This window comes from Elephas maximus, chromosome 4, assembly GCF_024166365.1.
Source record: "Elephas maximus indicus isolate mEleMax1 chromosome 4, mEleMax1 primary haplotype, whole genome shotgun sequence".
In the NCBI taxonomy this organism is placed as follows: domain Eukaryota; kingdom Metazoa; phylum Chordata; class Mammalia; order Proboscidea; family Elephantidae; genus Elephas; species Elephas maximus.
In genome coordinates this window covers 223,445-239,312 of record NC_064822.1, presented here as the reverse complement: position 1 = coordinate 239,312, position 15,868 = coordinate 223,445, and positions in this window count along the sequence as shown.

Genomic DNA, 15,868 nt, shown 5'->3' with positions numbered 1-15,868 from the left:
TGTTTTTGGTTTTTAGGGGTTAGGGTTGTTTGTTGTTTGGGGGTTAGTGTTTGTTGTTAGGCGGTTAGGGTTGTTTGTTGTTAGGGTGTTAGTGTTCTTTGATGTTAGGGGTTTAGGGTTGTTTGTTGTTAGGGGGTTAGTGTTGTTCGTTGTTAGGGGATTAGGGTTGTTTCTTGTTACGGGGTTAGTGTTGTTTGTTGTTAGGGGTTTAGGGTTGTTTCTTGTCGCGGTTTAGGGGTTTTTGTTGTTAGGGTGTTAGTGTTGTTTGTTGTTAGGGTGTTAGTGTTTTGTGTTGTTAGGGGGTTAGTGTTGTTTGATGTTAGGGGTTTAGGGTTGTTTGTTGTTAGGGTGTTAGCATTGTTTGTTGTTAGGGAGTTAGGGTTGTTTGTTGTTAGGGTTGTTGTGTTGTTTGTTGTTGGTAGGTTAGGGTTTTTTGTTGTTTGGTTAGGGTTGTTTTTTGTTAGGGGGTTAGTGTTGTTTGTTGTTAGCGGTTTAGGGCTGTTTCTTGTTGGGGTTTAGTGGTTTTTATTGTTAGGGTGTTAGTGTTTATTGTGGTTAGGGGGTTAGTGTTGTTGGTTGTTCGGGGGGTTAGGATTGTTTGTTGTTAGGGGGTTAGGGTTGTTTGTTTTTAGGGTGTTAGTGTTCTTTGATGTTAGGGGTTTAGTGTTGTTTGTTATTAGGGGCTTAGTGTTGTTTGTTGTTAGGGGGTTAGGGTTGTTTGTTGTCAGGGTGTTAGGGTTGTTTGTTGTTTGGGGGTTAGGGTTGTTTGTTGTTATGGGTTAGTGTTGTTTGTTGTTACGGGGTTAGGGTAGTTTCTTGTTAGGGGTTCAGTGTTGTTTGTTGTTAGGGGGTTAGTGTTTGTTGAAAGGGGTTTCGGGTTGTTTCTTGTTGGGGTTTAGTTGTTTTTGTGTTAGGGTGTTAGTGTTGTTTGTTGTTAGGGTGTTAGTGTTTTGTGTCGTTAGGGGGTTAGTGTTGTTTGATGTTAGGGGTTAAGGGTTGTTTGTTGTTAGGGGGTTAGTGTTGTTTGTTGTTAGGGTGTTAGGGTTGTTGGTTGTTAGTGGGTTAGGGTTGTTTGTTGTTAGTGGGTTAGTTTTTTTGATTTTTAGGGGTTAGGGTTGTTTGTTGTTTTGGGGTTAGTGTTTGTTGTTAGGGGGTTAGGGTTGTTTGTTGTTAGGGTGTTAATGTTCTTTGATGTTAGGGGTTTAGGATTGTTTGTTGTTAGAGGGTTAGTGTTGTTTGTTGTTAGGGGGTTAGGTTTGTTTGTTGTTAGGGTGTTAGTGTTGTTTGTTGTTAGGGGGTTAGGGTTGTTTGTTGTTAGGGTGTTAGTGTTGTTTGTTGTTAGTGGGTTAGGGTTTTTTGTTGTTTGGTTAGGGTTGTTTGTTGTTAGGGGGTTAGTGTTGTTTGTTCTTAGGGGTTTAGCGTTGTTTCTTGTTGGGGTTTAGTGGTTTTTCTTGTTAGGGTGTTAGTGTTTATTGTGGTTAGGGGGTTAGTGTTGTTGGTTGTTCGGGGGTTAGGATTGTTTGTTGTTAGGGGGTTAGGGTTGTTTGTTGTTTGGGGGTTAGGGCTGTTTGTTGTTACGGGGTTAGTGTTGTTTGTTGTTAGGGGTTTAGGGTTGTTTCTTGTTGGGTTTTAGTGGTTTCTGTTGTTAGGGTGTTAGTGTTGTTTGTTGTTAGGGTGTTAGTGTTTTGTGTTGTTAGGGGGTTAGTGTTGTTTGTTGTTAGGGTGTTAGGGTTGTTTGTTGTTAGTGGGTTAGGGTTTTTTGTTGTTTGGTTAGGGTTGTTTGTTGTTAGGGGGTTAGTGTTGTTTGTTGTTAGGGGTTTAGGGTTGTTTCTTGTTGGGGTTTAGTGGTTTTTGTTGTTAGGGTGTTAGTGTTTATTGTGGTTAGGGGGTTAGTGTTGTTTGGTTGTTCGGGGGGTTAGGATTGTTTGTTGTTAAGGGGTTAGGGTTGTTTGTTGTTTGGGGGTTAGGGTTGTTTGTTGTTTGGGGGTTAGGGTTGTTTGTTGTTATGGGTTAGTGTTGTTTGTTGTTACGGGGTTAGGGTAGTTTCTTGTTAGGGGTTCAGTGTTGTTTGTTGTTAGGGGGTTAGTGTTTGTTGTTAGGGGTTTAGGGTTGTTTCTTGTTGGGGTTTAGTTGTTTTTGTTGTTAGGGTGTTAGTGTTGTTTGTTGTTAGGGTGTTAGTGTTTTGTGTCGTTAGGGGGTTAGTGTTGTTTGATGTTAGGGGTTACGGGTTGTTTGTTGTTAGGGGGTTAGTGTTGTTTGTTGTTAGGGGTTTAGGGTTGTTTCTTGTTGGGGTTTAGTGGTTTTTGTTGTTAGAGTGTAAGTGTTTATTGTGGTTAGGGGGTTAGTGTTGTTGGTTGTTCGGGGGGTTAGGATTGTTTGTTGTTAAGGGGTTAGGGTTGTTTGTTGTTTGGGGGTTAGGGTTGTTTGTTGTTACGGGTTAGTGTTGTTTGTTGTTATGGGGTTAGGGTAGTTTCTTGTTAGGTGTTCAGTGTTGTTTGTTGTTAGGGGGTTAGTGTTTGTTGTTAGGGGTTTAGGGTTGTTTCCGGTTGGGGTGTTAGTGTTGTTTGTTGTTAGGGTGTTAGTTTTTTGTGTCGTTAGGGGGTTAGTGTTGTTTGATGTTAGGGGTTAAGGGTTGTTTGTTGTTAGGGGGTTAGTGTTGTTTGATGTTAGGGGTTTAGGGTTGTTTGTTGTTAGGGGGTTAGTGTTGTTCGTTGTTAGGGGGTTAGGGTTGTTTCTTGTTACGGGGTTAGTGTTGTTTGTTGTTACGGGGTTAGGGTGGTTTCTTGTTCGGGGTTTAGTGTTGTTTTTTGTTAGGGGGTTAGTGTTTGTTGTTAGGGGTTTCAGGTTGTTTCTTGTTGGGGTTTAGGGGTTTTTGTTGTTAGGGTGTTAGTGTTGTTTGTTGTTATGGTGTTAGTGTTTTGTGTTGTTAGGGGGTTAGTGTTTGATGTTAGGGGTTTAGGTTTGTTTGTTGTTAGGGGGTTAGTGTTGTTTGTTGTTAGGGTGTTAGGGTTGTTTGTTGTTAGAGGTTTAGGGTTGTTTGTTGTTAGTGGGTTAGTGTTTTTGGTTTTTAGGGGTTAGGGTTGTTTGTTGTTTGGGGGTTAGTGTTTGTTGTTAGGGGGTTAGGGTTGTTTGTTGTTAGGGTGTTAGTGTTCTTTGATGTTAGGGGTTTAGGGTTGTTTGTTGTTAGGGGGTTAGTGTTGTTCGTTGTTAGGGGGTTAGGGTTGTTTGTTGTTACGGGGTTAGTGTTGTTTGTTGTTACGGGGTTAGGGTGGTTTCTTGTTCGGGGTTTAGTGTTGGTTTTTGTTAGGGGGTTAGTGTTTGTTGTTAGGGGTTTAGGGTTGTTTCTTGTTGGGGTTTAGGGGTTTTTGTTGTTAGGGTGTTAGTGTTGTTTGTTGTTAGGGTGTTAGTGTTTTGTGTTGTTAGGGGGTTAGTGTTGTTTGATGTTAGGGGTTTAGGGTTGTTTGTTGTTAGGGGGTTAGTGTTGTTTGTTGTTAGGGGGTTAGGGTTGTTTGTTGTTAGGGTGTTAGCATTGTTTGTTGTTAGGGAGTTAGGGTTGTTTGTTGTTAGGGTTGTTGTGTTGTTTGTTGTTGGTAGGTTAGGGTTTTTTGTTGTTTGGTTAGGGTTGTTTTTTGTTCGGGGGTTAGTGTTGTTTGTTGTTAGGGGTTTAGGGCTGTTTCTTGTTGGGGTTTAGTGGTTTTTATTGTTAGGGTGTTAGTGTTTATTGTGGTTAGGGGGTTAGTGTTGTTGGTTGTTCGGGGGGTTAGGATTGTTTGTTGTTAGGGGGTTAGGGTTGTTTGTTTTTAGGGTGTTAGTGTTCTTTGATGTTAGGGGTTTAGTGTTGTTTGTTATTAGGGGCTTAGTGTTGTTTGTTGTTAGGGGGTTAGGGTTGTTTGTTGTTAGGGTGTTAGGGTTGTTTGTTGTTTGGGGGTTAGGGTTGTTTGTTGTTATGGGTTAGTGTTGTTTGTTGTTACGGGGTTAGGGTAGTTTCTTGTTAGGGGTTCAGTGTTGTTTGTTGTTAGGGGGTTAGTGTTTGTTGTTAGGGGTTTCGGGTTGTTTCTTGTTGGGGTTTAGTTGTTTTTGTTGTTAGGGTGTTAGTGTTGTTTGTTGTTAGGGTGTTAGTGTTTTGTGTCGTTAGGGGGTTAGTGTTGTTTGATGTTAGGGGTTACGGGTTGTTTGTTGTTAGGGGTTTAGTGTTGTTTGTTGTTAGGGGGTTAGTGTTGTTTGTTGTTAGGGGGTTAGGGTTGTTTGTTGTTAGGGTGTTAGTGTTGTTTGTTGTTAGGGGGTTAGGTTTGTTTGTTGTTAGGGTGTTAGTGTTGTTTGTTGTTAGTGGGTTAGGGTTTTTTGTTGTTTCGTTAGGGTTGTTTGTTGTTAGGGGGTTAGTGTTGTTTGTTGTTAGGGGTTTAGGGTTGTTTCTTGTTGGGGTTTAGTGGTTTTTGTTGTTAGGGTGTTAGTGTCATTTGTTGTTAGGGTGTTAGTGTTTTGTGATGTTAGGGGGTTAGTGTTGTTTGATGTTAGGGTTTTAGGGTTGTTTGTTGTTAGGGTGTTAGTGTTGTTTGTTGTTAGGGGGTTAGGGTTGTTTGTTGTTTGGGGGTTAGGGTTGTTTGTTGTTACGGGGTTAGTGTTGTTTGTTGTTACGGGGTTAGGGTAGTTTCTTGTTAGGGGTTTAGTGTTGTTTGTTGTTAGGGGGTTAGTGTTTGTTGTTAGGGCTTTCGGGTTGTTTCTTGTTGGGGTTTTGTGGTTTTTGTTGTTAGGGTGTTAATGTTGTTTGTTGTTAGGGTGTTAGTGTTTTGTGTTGTTAGGGGGTTAGTGTTGTTTGATTTTAGGGGTTTAGGGTTGTTTGTTGTTAGGGGGTTAGTGTTGTTTGTTGTTAGGGTGTTAGGGTTGTTTGTTGTTAGTGGGATAGGGTAGTTTGTTGTTAGTGGGTTAGTGTTTTTGGTTTTTAGGGGTTAGGGTTGTTTGTTGTTTGGGGGTTAGTGTTTGTTGTTAGGGGGTTAGGGTTGTTTGTTGTTAGGGTGTTAGTGTTCTTTGATGTTAGGGGTTTAGGGTTGTTTGTTGTTAGGGGGTTAGTGTTGTTTGTTGTTAGGGGGTTAGGGTTGTTTCTTGTTACGGGGTTAGTGTTGTTTGTTGTTACGGGGTTAGGGTAGTTTCTTGTTCGGGGTTTAGTGTTGTTTTTTGTTAGGGGGTTAGTGTTTGTTGTTAGGGGTTTAGGGTTGTTTGATGTTAGGGGTTTAGGGTTGTTTGTTGTTAGGGGGTTAGTGTTGTTTGTTGTTAGGGGGTTAGTGTTGTTTGTTCTTAGGGGTTTAGCGTTGTTTCTTGTTGGGGTTTAGTGGTTTTTGTTGTTAGGGTGTTAGTGTTTATTGTGGTTAGGGGGTTAGTGTTGTTGGTTGTTCGGGGGTTAGGATTGTTTGTTGTTAGGGGGTTAGGGTTGTTTGTTGTTTGGGGGTTAGGGCTGTTTGTTCTTACGGGGTTAGTGTTGTTTGTTGTTAGGGGTTTAGGGTTGTTTCTTGTTGGGGTTTAGTGGTTTCTGTTGTTAGGGTGTTAGTGTTGTTTTTGTTAGGGTGTTAGTGTTTTGTGTTGTTAGGGGGTTAGTGTTGTTTGATGTTAGGGGGAAAGGGTTGTTTGTTGTTAGGGGGTTAGTGTTGTTTGTTGTTAGGGTGTTAGGGTTGTTTGTTGTTAGTGGGTTAGGGTTTTTTGTTGTTTGGTTAGGGTTGTTTGTTGTTACGGGGTTAGTGTTGTTTGTTGTTAGGGGTTTAGGGTTGTTTGTTGTTAGGGTGTTAGTGTTGTTTGTTGTTAGGGAGTTAGGGTTGTTTGTTGTTAGGGTGTTAGTGTTGTTTGTTGTTAGTGGGTTAGGGTTTTTTGTTGTTTGGTTAGGGTTGTTTTTTGTTAGGGGGTTAGTGTTGTTTGTTGTTAGGGGTTTAGGGTTGTTTCTTGTTGGGGTTTAGTGGTTTTTGTTGTTAGGGTGTTAGTGTTGTTTGTTGTTAGGGTGTTAGTGTTTTGTGTCGTTAGGGGGTTAGTGTTGTTTGATGTTAGGGGTTACGGGTTGTTTGTTGTTAGGGGGTTAGTGTTGTTTGTTGTTAGGGGGTTAGTGTTGTTTGTTGTTAGGGGTTTAGGGTAGTTTCTTGTTGGGGTTTAGTGTTTTTTGTTGTTAGAGTGTTAGTGTTTATTGTGGTTAGGGGGTTAGTGTTGTTGGTTGTTCGGGGGGTTAGGATTGTTTGTTGTTAAGGGGTTAGGGTTGTTTGTTGTTTGGGGGTTAGGGTTGTTTGTTGTTACGGGTTAGTGTTGTTTGTTGTTATGGGGTTAGGGTAGTTTCTTGTTAGGTGTTCAGTGTTGTTTGTTGTTAGGGGGTTAGTGTTTGTTGTTAGGGGTTTAGGGTTGTTTCCGGTTGGGGTGTTAGTGTTGTTTGTTGTTAGGGTGTTAGTTTTTTGTGTCGTTAGGGGGTTAGTGTTGTTTGATGTTAGGGGTTAAGGGTTGTTTGTTGTTAGGGGGTTAGTGTTGTTTGTTGTTAGGGTGTTACGGTTGTTTTTTGTTAGTGGGTTAGGGTTGTTTGTTGTTAGTGGGTTAGTTTTTTTGATTTTTAGGGGTTAGGGTTGTTTGTTGTTTGGGGGTTAGTGTTTGTTGTTAGGGGGTTAGGGTTGTTTGTTGTTAGGGTGTTAATGTTCTTTGATGTTAGGGGTTTAGGATTGTTTGTTGTTAGGGGGTTAGTGTTGTTTGTTGTTAGGGGGTTAGTTTGTTTGTTGTTAGGGTGTTAGTGTTGTTTGTTGTTAGGGGGTTAGGGTTGTTTGTTGTTAGGGTGTTAGTGTTGTTTGTTGTTAGTGGGTTAGGGTTTTTTGTTGTTTGGTTAGGGTTGTTTGTTGTTAGGGGGTTAGTGTTGTTTGTTCTTAGGGGTTTAGCGTTGTTTCTTGTTGGGGTTTAGTGGTTTTTCTTGTTAGGGTGTTAGTGTTTATTGTGGTTAGGGGGTTAGTGTTGTTGGTTGTTCGGGGGTTAGGATTGTTTGTTGTTAGGGGGTTAGGGTTGTTTGTTGTTTGGGGGTTAGGGCTGTTTGTTCTTACGGGGTTAGTGTTGTTTGTTGTTAGGGGTTTAGGGTTGTTTCTTGTTGGGGTTTAGTGGTTTCTGTTGTTAGGGTGTTAGTGTTGTTTTTGTTAGGGTGTTAGTGTTTTGTGTTGTTAGGGGGTTAGTGTTGTTTGATGTTAGGGGGAAAGGGTTGTTTGTTGTTAGGGGGTTAGTGTTGTTTGTTGTTAGGGTGTTAGGGTTGTTTGTTGTTAGTGGGTTAGGGTTTTTTGTTGTTTGGTTAGGGTTGTTTGTTGTTAGGGGGTTAGTGTTGTTTGTTGTTAGGGGTTTAGGGTTGTTTGTTGTTAGGGTGTTAGTGTTGTTTGTTGTTAGGGAGTTAGGGTTGTTTGTTGTTAGGGTGTTAGTGTTGTTTGTTGTTAGTGGGTTAGGGTTTTTTGTTGTTTGGTTAGGGTTGTTTTTTGTTAGGGGGTTAGTGTTGTTTGTTGTTAGGGGTTTCGGGTTGTTTCTTGTTGGGGTTTAGTTGTTTTTGTTGTTAGGGTGTTAGTGTTGTTTGTTGTTAGGGTGTTAGTGTTTTGTGTCGTTAGGGGGTTAGTGTTGTTTGATGTTAGGGGTTACGGGTTGTTTGTTGTTAGGGGGTTAGTGTTGTTTGTTGTTAGGGGGTTAGTGTTGTTTGTTGTTAGGGGTTTAGGGTTGTTTCTTGTTGGGGTTTAGTGGTTTTTGTTGTTAGAGTGTTAGTGTTTATTGTGGTTAGGGGGTTAGTGTTGTTGGTTGTTCGGGGGGTTAGGATTGTTTGTTGTTAAGGGGTTAGGGTTGTTTGTTGTTTGGGGGTTAGGGTTGTTTGTTGTTACGGGTTAGTGTTGTTTGTTGTTATGGGGTTAGGGTAGTTTCTTGTTAGGTGTTCAGTGTTGTTTGTTGTTAGGGGGTTAGTGTTTGTTGTTAGGGGTTTAGGGTTGTTTCCGGTTGGGGTGTTAGTGTTGTTTGTTGTTAGGGTGTTAGTATTTTGTGTCGTTAGGGGGTTAGTGTTGTTTGATGTTAGGGGTTAAGGGTTGTTTGTTGTTAGGGGGTTAGTGTTGTTTGTTGTTAGGGTGTTACGGTTGTTTTTTGTTAGTGGGTTAGGGTTGTTTGTTGTTAGTGGGTTAGTTTTTTTGATTTTTAGGGGTTAGGGTTGTTTGTTGTTTGGGGGTTAGTGTTTGTTGTTAGGGGGTTAGGGTTGTTTGTTGTTAGGGTGTTAATGTTCTTTGATGTTAGGGGTTTAGGATTGTTTGTTGTTAGGGGGTTAGTGTTGTTTGTTGTTAGGGGGTTAGTTTGTTTGTTGTTAGGGTGTTAGTGTTGTTTGTTGTTAGGGGGTTAGGGTTGTTTGTTGTTAGGGTGTTAGTGTTGTTTGTTGTTAGTGGGTTAGGGTTTTTTGTTGTTTGGTTAGGGTTGTTTGTTGTTAGGGGGTTAGTGTTGTTTGTTCTTAGGGGTTTAGCGTTGTTTCTTGTTGGGGTTTAGTGGTTTTTCTTGTTAGGGTGTTAGTGTTTATTGTGGTTAGGGGGTTAGTGTTGTTGGTTGTTCGGGGGTTAGGATTGTTTGTTGTTAGGGGGTTAGGTTTGTTTGTTGTTTGGGGGTTAGGGCTGTTTGTTGTTACGGGGTTAGTGTTGTTTGTTGTTACGGGGTTAGGGTAGTTTCTTGTTAGGGGTTTAGTGTTGTTTGTTGTTAGGGGGTTAGTGTTTGTTGTTAGGGGTTTCGGGTTGTTTCTTGTTGGGGTTTAGTTGTTTTTGTTGTTAGGGTGTTAGTGTTGTTTGTTGTTAGGGTGTTAGTGTTTTGTGTTGTTAGGGGGTTAGTGTTGTTTGATGTTAGGGGTTTAGGTTTGTTTGTTGTTAGGGGGTTAGTGTTGTTTGTTGTTAGGGTGTTAGGGTTGTTTGTTGTTAGAGGTTTAGGGTTGTTTGTTGTTAGTGGGTTAGTGTTTTTGGTTTTTAGGGGTTAGGGTTGTTTGTTGTTTGGGGGTTAGTGTTTGTTGTTAGGGGGTTAGGGTTGTTTGTTGTTAGAGTGTTAGTGTTCTTTGATGTTAGGGGTTTAGGGTTGTTTGTTGTTAGGGGGTTAGTGTTGTTCGTTGTTAGGGGGTTAGGGTTGTTTCTTGTTACGGGGTTAGTGTTGTTTGTTGTTACGGGGTTAGGGTGGTTTCTTGTTCGGGGTTTAGTGTTGTTTTTTGTTAGGGGGTTAGTGTTTTGTGTTGTTAGGGGGTTAGTGTTGTTTGATGTTAGGGGTTTAGGGTTGTTTGTTGTTAGGGGGTTAGTGTTGTTTGTTGTTAGGGGGTTAGGGTTGTTTGTTGTTAGGGTGTTAGCATTGTTTGTTGTTAGGGAGTTAGGGTTGTTTGTTGTTAGGGTTGTTGTGTTGTTTGTTGTTGGTAGGTTAGGGTTTTTTGTTGTTTGGTTAGGGTTGTTTTTTGTTCGGGGGTTAGTGTTGTTTGTTGTTAGGGGTTTAGGGCTGTTTCTTGTTGGGGTTTAGTGGTTTTTATTGTTAGGGTGTTAGTGTTTATTGTGGTTAGGGGGTTAGTGTTGTTGGTTGTTCGGGGGGTTAGGATTGTTTGTTGTTAGGGGGTTAGGGTTGTTTGTTTTTAGGGTGTTAGTGTTCTTTGATGTTAGGGGTTTAGTGTTGTTTGTTATTAGGGGCTTAGTGTTGTTTGTTGTTAGGGGGTTAGGGTTGTTTGTTGTTAGGGTGTTAGGGTTGTTTGTTGTTTGGGGGTTAGGGTTGTTTGTTGTTATGGGTTAGTGTTGTTTGTTGTTACGGGGTTAGGGTAGTTTCTTGTTAGCGGTTCAGTGTTGTTTGTTGTTAGGGGGTTAGTGTTTGTTGTTAGGGGTTTCGGGTTGTTTCTTGTTGGGGTTTAGTTGTTTTTGTTGTTAGGGTGTTAGTGTTGTTTGTTGTTAGGGTGTTAGTGTTTTGTGTCGTTAGGGGGTTAGTGTTGTTTGATGTTAGGGGTTACGGGTTGTTTGTTGTTAGGGGTTTAGTGTTGTTTGTTGTTAGGGGGTTAGTGTTGTTTGTTGTTAGGGGTTTAGGGTTGTTTCTTGTTGGGGTTTAGTGGTTTTTGTTGTTAGAGTGTTAGTGTTTATTGTGGTTAGGGGGTTAGTGTTGTTGGTTGTTCGGGGGGTTAGGATTGTTTGTTGTTAAGGGGTTAGGGTTGTTTGTTGTTTGGGGGTTAGGGTTGTTTGTTGTTACGGGTTAGTGTTGTTTGTTGTTATGGGGTTAGGGTAGTTTCTTGTTAGGGGTTCAGTGTTGTTTGTTGTTAGGGGGTTAGTGTTTGTTGTTAGGGGTTTAGGGTTGTTTCCGGTTGGGGTGTTAGTGTTGTTTGTTGTTAGGGTGTTAGTGTTTTGTGTCGGTAGGGGGTTAGTGTTGTTTGATGTTAGGGGTTAAGGGTTGTTTGTTGTTAGGGGGTTAGTGTTGTTTGTTGTTAGGGTGTTAGGGTTGTTTTTTGTTAGTGGGTTAGGGTTGTTTGTTGTTAGTGGGTTAGTTTTTTTGATTTTTAGGGGTTAGGGTTGTTTGTTGTTTTGGGGTTAGTGTTTGTTGTTAGGGGGTTAGGGTTGTTTGTTGTTAGGGTGTTAATGTTCTTTGATGTTAGGGGTTTAGGATTGTTTGTTGTTAGGGGGTTAGTGTTGTTTGTTGTTAGGGGGTTAGGTTTGTTTGTTGTTAGGGTGTTAGTGTTGTTTGTTGTTAGGGGGTTAGGGTTGTTTGTTGTTAGGGTGTTAGTGTTGTTTGTTGTTAGTGGGTTAGGGTTTTTTGTTGTTTGGTTAGGGTTGTTTGTTGTTAGGGGGTTAGTGTTGTTTGTTCTTAGGGGTTTAGCGTTGTTTCTTGTTGGGGTTTAGTGGTTTTTCTTGTTAGGGTGTTAGTGTTTATTGTGGTTAGGGGGTTAGTGTTGTTGGTTGTTCGGGGGTTAGGATTGTTTGTTGTTAGGGGGTTAGGGTTGTTTGTTGTTTGGGGGTTAGGGCTGTTTGTTGTTACGGGGTTAGTGTTGTTTGTTGTTAGGGGTTTAGGGTTGTTTCTTGTTGGGTTTTAGTGGTTTCTGATGTTAGGGTGTAAGTGTTGGTTGTTGTTAGGGTGTTACTGTTTTGTGTTGTTAGGGGGTTAGTGTTGTTTGATGTTAGGGGGTAAGGGTTGTTTGTTGTTAGGGGGTTAGTGTTGTTTGTTGTTAGGGAGTTAGGGTTGTTTGTTGTTAGTGGGTTAGGGTTTTTTTTGTTTGGTTAGGGTTGTTTGTTGTTAGGGGGTTAGTGTTGTTTGTTGTTAGGGGTTTAGGGTTGTTTCTTGTTGGGGTTTAGTGGTTTTTGTTGTTAGGGTGTTAGTGTTTATTTTGGTTAGGGGGTTAGTGTTGTTTGGTTGTTCGGGGGGTTAGGATTGTTTGTTGTTAAGGGGTTAGGGTTGTTTGTTGTTTGGGGGTTAGGGTTGTTTGTTGTTTGGGGGTTAGGGTTGTTTGTTGTTATGGGTTAGTGTTGTTTGTTGTTACGGGGTTAGGGTAGTTTCTTGTTAGGGGTTCAGTGTTGTTTGTTGTTAGGGGGTTAGTGTTTGTTGTTAGGGGTTTAGGGTTGTTTCTTGTTGGGGTTTAGTTGTTTTTGTTGTTAGGTTGTTAGTGTTGTTTGTTGTTAGGGTGTTAGTGTTTTGTGTCGTTAGGGGGTTAGTGTTGTTTGATGTTAGGGGTTACGGGTTGTTTGTTGTTAGGGGGTTAGTGTTGTTTGTTGTTAGGGGGTTAGTGTTGTTTGTTGTTAGGGGTTTAGGGTTGTTTCTTGTTGGGGTTTAGTGGTTTTTGTTGTTAGAGTGTTAGTGTTTATTGTGGTTAGGGGGTTAGTGTTGTTGGTTGTTAGGGGGTTAGTGTTTGTTGTTAGGGGTTTCGGGTTGTTTCTTGTTGGGGTTTAGTTGTTTTTGTTGTTAGGGTGTTAGTGTTGTTTGTTGTTAGGGTGTTAGTGTTTTGTGTCGTTAGGGGGTTAGTGTTGTTTGATGTTAGGGGTTACGGGTTGTTTGTTGTTAGGGGGTTAGTGTTGTTTGTTGTTAGGGTGTTAGGGTTGTTTGTTGTTATTGGTTTAGGGTTTTTTGTTGTTTGGTTAGGGTTGTTTGTTGTTAGGGTGTTAGTGTTGTTTGTTGTTAGGGGTTTAGGGTTGTTTCTTGTTGGGGTTTAGTGGTTTTTGTTGTTAGAGTGTTAGTGTTTATTGTGGTTAGGGGGTTAGTGTTGTTGGTTGTTCGGGGGGTTAGGATTGTTTGTTGTTAAGGGGTTAGGGTTGTTTGTTGTTTGGGGGTTAGGGTTGTTTGTTGTTACGGGTTAGTGTTGTTTGTTGTTATGGGGTTAGGGTAGTTTCTTGTTAGATGTTCAGTGTTGTTTGTTGTTAGGGGGTTAGTGTTTGTTGTTAGGGGTTTAGGGTTGTTTCCGGTTGGGGTGTTAGTGTTGTTTGTTGTTAGGGTGTTAGTTTTTTGTGTCGTTAGGGGGTTAGTGTTGTTTGATGTTAGGGGTTAAGGGTTGTTTGTTGTTAGGGGGTTAGTGTTGTTTGTTGTTAGGGTGTTAGGGTTGTTTTTTGTTAGTGGGTTAGGGTTGTTTGTTGTTAGTGGGTTAGTTTTTTTGATTTTTAGGGGTTAGGGTTGTTTGTTGTTTGGGGGTTAGTGTTTGTTGTTAGGGGGTTAGGGTTGTTTGTTGTTAGGGTGTTAATGTTCTTTGATGTTAGGGGTTTAGGATTGTTTGTTGTTAGGGGGTTAGTGTTGTTTGTTGTTAGGGGGTTAGGTTTGTTTGTTGTTAGGGTGTTAGTGTTGTTTGTTGTTAGGGGGTTAGGGTTGTTTGTTGTTAGGGTGTTAGTGTTGTTTGTTGTTAGTGGGTTAGGGTTTTTTGTTGTTTGGTTAGGGTTGTTTGTTGTTAGGGGGTTAGTGTTGTTTGTTCTTAGGGGTTTAGCGTTGTTTCTTGTTGGGGTTTAGTGGTTTTTCTTGTTAGGGTGTTAGTGTTTATTGTGGTTAGGGGGTTAGTGTTGTTGGTTGTTCGGGGGTTAGGATTGTTTGTTGTTAGGGGGTTAGGTTTGTTTGTTGTTTGGGGGTTAGGGCTGTTTGTTGTTACGGGGTTAGTGTTGTTTGTTGTTACGGGGTTAGGGTAGTTTCTTGTTAGGGGTTTAGTGTTGTTTGTTGTTAGGGGGTTAGTGTTTGTTGTTAGGGGTTTCGGGTTGTTTCTTGTTGGGGTTTAGTGGTTTTTGTTGTTAGGGTGTTAGTGTTGTTTGTTGTTAGGGTGTTAGTGTTTTGTGTTGTTAGGGGGTTAGTGTTGTTTGATGTTAGGGGTTTAGGTTTGTTTGTTGTTAGGGGGTTAGTGTTGTTTGTTGTTAGGGTGTTAGGGTTGTTTGTTGTTAGAGGTTTAGGGTTGTTTGTTGTTAGTGGGTTAGTGTTTTTGGTTTTTAGGGGTTAGGGTTGTTTGTTGTTTGGGGGTCAGTGTTTGTTGTTTGGCGGTTAGGGTTGTTTGTTGTTAGGGTGTTAATGTTCTTTGATATTAGGGGTTTAGGGTTGTTTGTTGTTAGGGGGTTAATGTTGTTTGTTGTTAGGGGGTTAGGTTTGTTTGTTGTTAGGGTGTTAGTGTTGTTTGTTGTTAGGGGATTAGGGTTGTTTGTTGTTAGGGTGTTAGTGTTGTTTGTTGTTAGTGGGTTAGGTTTTTTTCTTGTTTGGTTAGGGTTGTTTGTTGTTAGGGGGTTAGTGTTGTTTGTTCTTAGGGGTTTAGCGTTGTTTCTTGTTGGGGTTTAGTGGTTTTTCTTGTTAGGGTGTTAGTGTTTATTGTGGTTAGGGGGTTAGTGTTGTTGGTTGTTCGGGGGTTAGGATTGTTTGTTGTTAGGGGGTTAGGGTTGTTTGTTGTTTGGGGGTTAGGGCTGTTTGTTGTTACGGGGTTAGTGTTGTTTGTTGTTAGGGGTTTAGGGTTGTTTCTTGTTGGGTTTTAGTGGTTTCTGTTGTTAGGGTGTTAGTGTTGTTTGTTGTTAGGGTGTTAGTGTTTTGTGTTATTAGGGGGTTAGTGTTGTTTGATGTTAGGGGGTAAGGGTTGTTTGTTGTTAGGGGGTTAGTGTTGTTTGTTGTTAGGGTGTTAGGGTTGTTTGTTGTTAGTGGGTTAGGGTTTTTTGTTGTTTGGTTAGGGTTGTTTGTTGTTAGGGGGTTAGTGTTGTTTGTTGTTAGGGGTTTAGGGTTGTTTCTTGTTGCGGTTTAGTGGTTTTTGTTGTTAGGGTGTTAGTGTTTATTGTGGTTAGGGGGTTAGTGTTGTTTGGTTGTTCGGGGGTTAGGATTGTTTGTTGTTAAGGGGTTAGGGTTGTTTGTTGTTTGGGGGTTAGGGTTGTTTGTTGTTTGGGGGTTAGGGTTGTTTGTTGTTACGGGGTTAGTGTTGTTTGTTGTTACGGGGTTAGGGTAGTTTCTTGTTAGGGGTTTAGTGTTGTTTGTTGTTAGGGGGTTAGTGTTTGTTGTTAGGGCTTTCGGGTTGTTTCTTGTTGGGGTTTAGTGGTTTTTGTTGTTAGGGTGTTAGTGTTGTTTGTTGTTAGGGTGTTAGTGTTTTGTGTTGTTAGGGGGTTAGTGTTGTTTGATTTTAGGGGTTTAGGGTTGTTTGTTGTTAGGGGGTTAGTGTTGTTTGTTGTTAGGGTGTTAGGGTTGTTTGTTGTTAGTGGGTTAGGGTAGTTTGTTGTTAGTGGGTTAGTGTTTTTGGTTTTTAGGGGTTAGGGTTGTTTGTTGTTTGGGGGTTAGTGTTTGTTGTTAGGGGGTTAGGGTTGTTTGTTGTTTTGGTGTTAGTGTTCTTTGATGTTAGGGGTTTAGGGTTGTTTGTTGTTAGGGGGTTAGCGTTGTTTGTTGTTAGGGGGTTAGGGTTGTTTCTTGTTACGGGGTTAGTGTTGTTTTTTGTTACGGGGTTAGGGTAGTTTCTTGTTCGGGGTTTAGTGTTGTTTTTTGTTAGGGGGTTAGTGTTTGTTGTTATGGGTTTAGGGCTGTTTGATGTTAGGGGTTTAGGGTTGTTTGTTGTTAGGGGGTTAGTGTTGTTTGTTGTTAGGGGGTTAGTGTTGTTTGTTCTTAGGGGTTTAGCGTTGTTTCTTGTTGGGGTTTAGTGGTTTTTCTTGTTAGGGTGTTAGTGTTTATTGTGGTTAGGGGGTTAGTGTTGTTGGTTGTTCGGGGGTTAGGATTGTTTGTTGTTAGGGGGTTAGGGTTGTTTGTTGTTTGGGGGTTAGGGCTGTTTGTTCTTACGGGGTTAGTGTTGTTTGTTGTTAGGGGTTTAGGGTTGTTTCTTGTTGGGGTTTAGTGGTTTCTGTTGTTAGGGTGTTAGTGTTGTTTTTGTTAGGGTGTTAGTGTTTTGTGTTCTTAGGGGGTTAGTGTTGTTTGATGTTAGGGGGAAAGGGTTGTTTGTTGTTAGGGGGTAAGTGTTGTTTGTTGTTAGGGTGTTAGGGTTGTTTGTTGTTAGTGGGTTAGGGTTTTTTGTTGTTTGGTTAGGGTTGTTTGTTGTTAGGGGGTTAGTGTTGTTTGTTGTTAGGGGTTTAGGGTTGTTTGTTGTTAGGGGGTTAGTGTTGTTTGTTGTTAGGGTGTTAGGGTTGTTTGTTGTTAGTGGGTTAGGGTTTTTTGTTGTTTGGTTAGGGTTGTTTTTTGTTAGGGGGTTAGTGTTGTTTGTTGTTAGGGGTTTAGGGTTGTTTCTTGTTGCGGTTTAGTGGTTTTTGTTGTTAGGGTGTTAGTGTTTATTGTGGTTAGGGGGTTAGTGTTGTTTGGTTGTTCGGGGGTTAGGATTGTTTGTTGTTAAGGGGTTAGGGTTGTTTGTTGTTTGGGGGTTAGGGTTGTTTGTTGTTTGGGGGTTAGGGTTGTTTGTTGTTATGGGTTAGTGTTGTTTGTTGTTACGGGGTTAGGGTAGTTTCTTGATAGGGGTTCA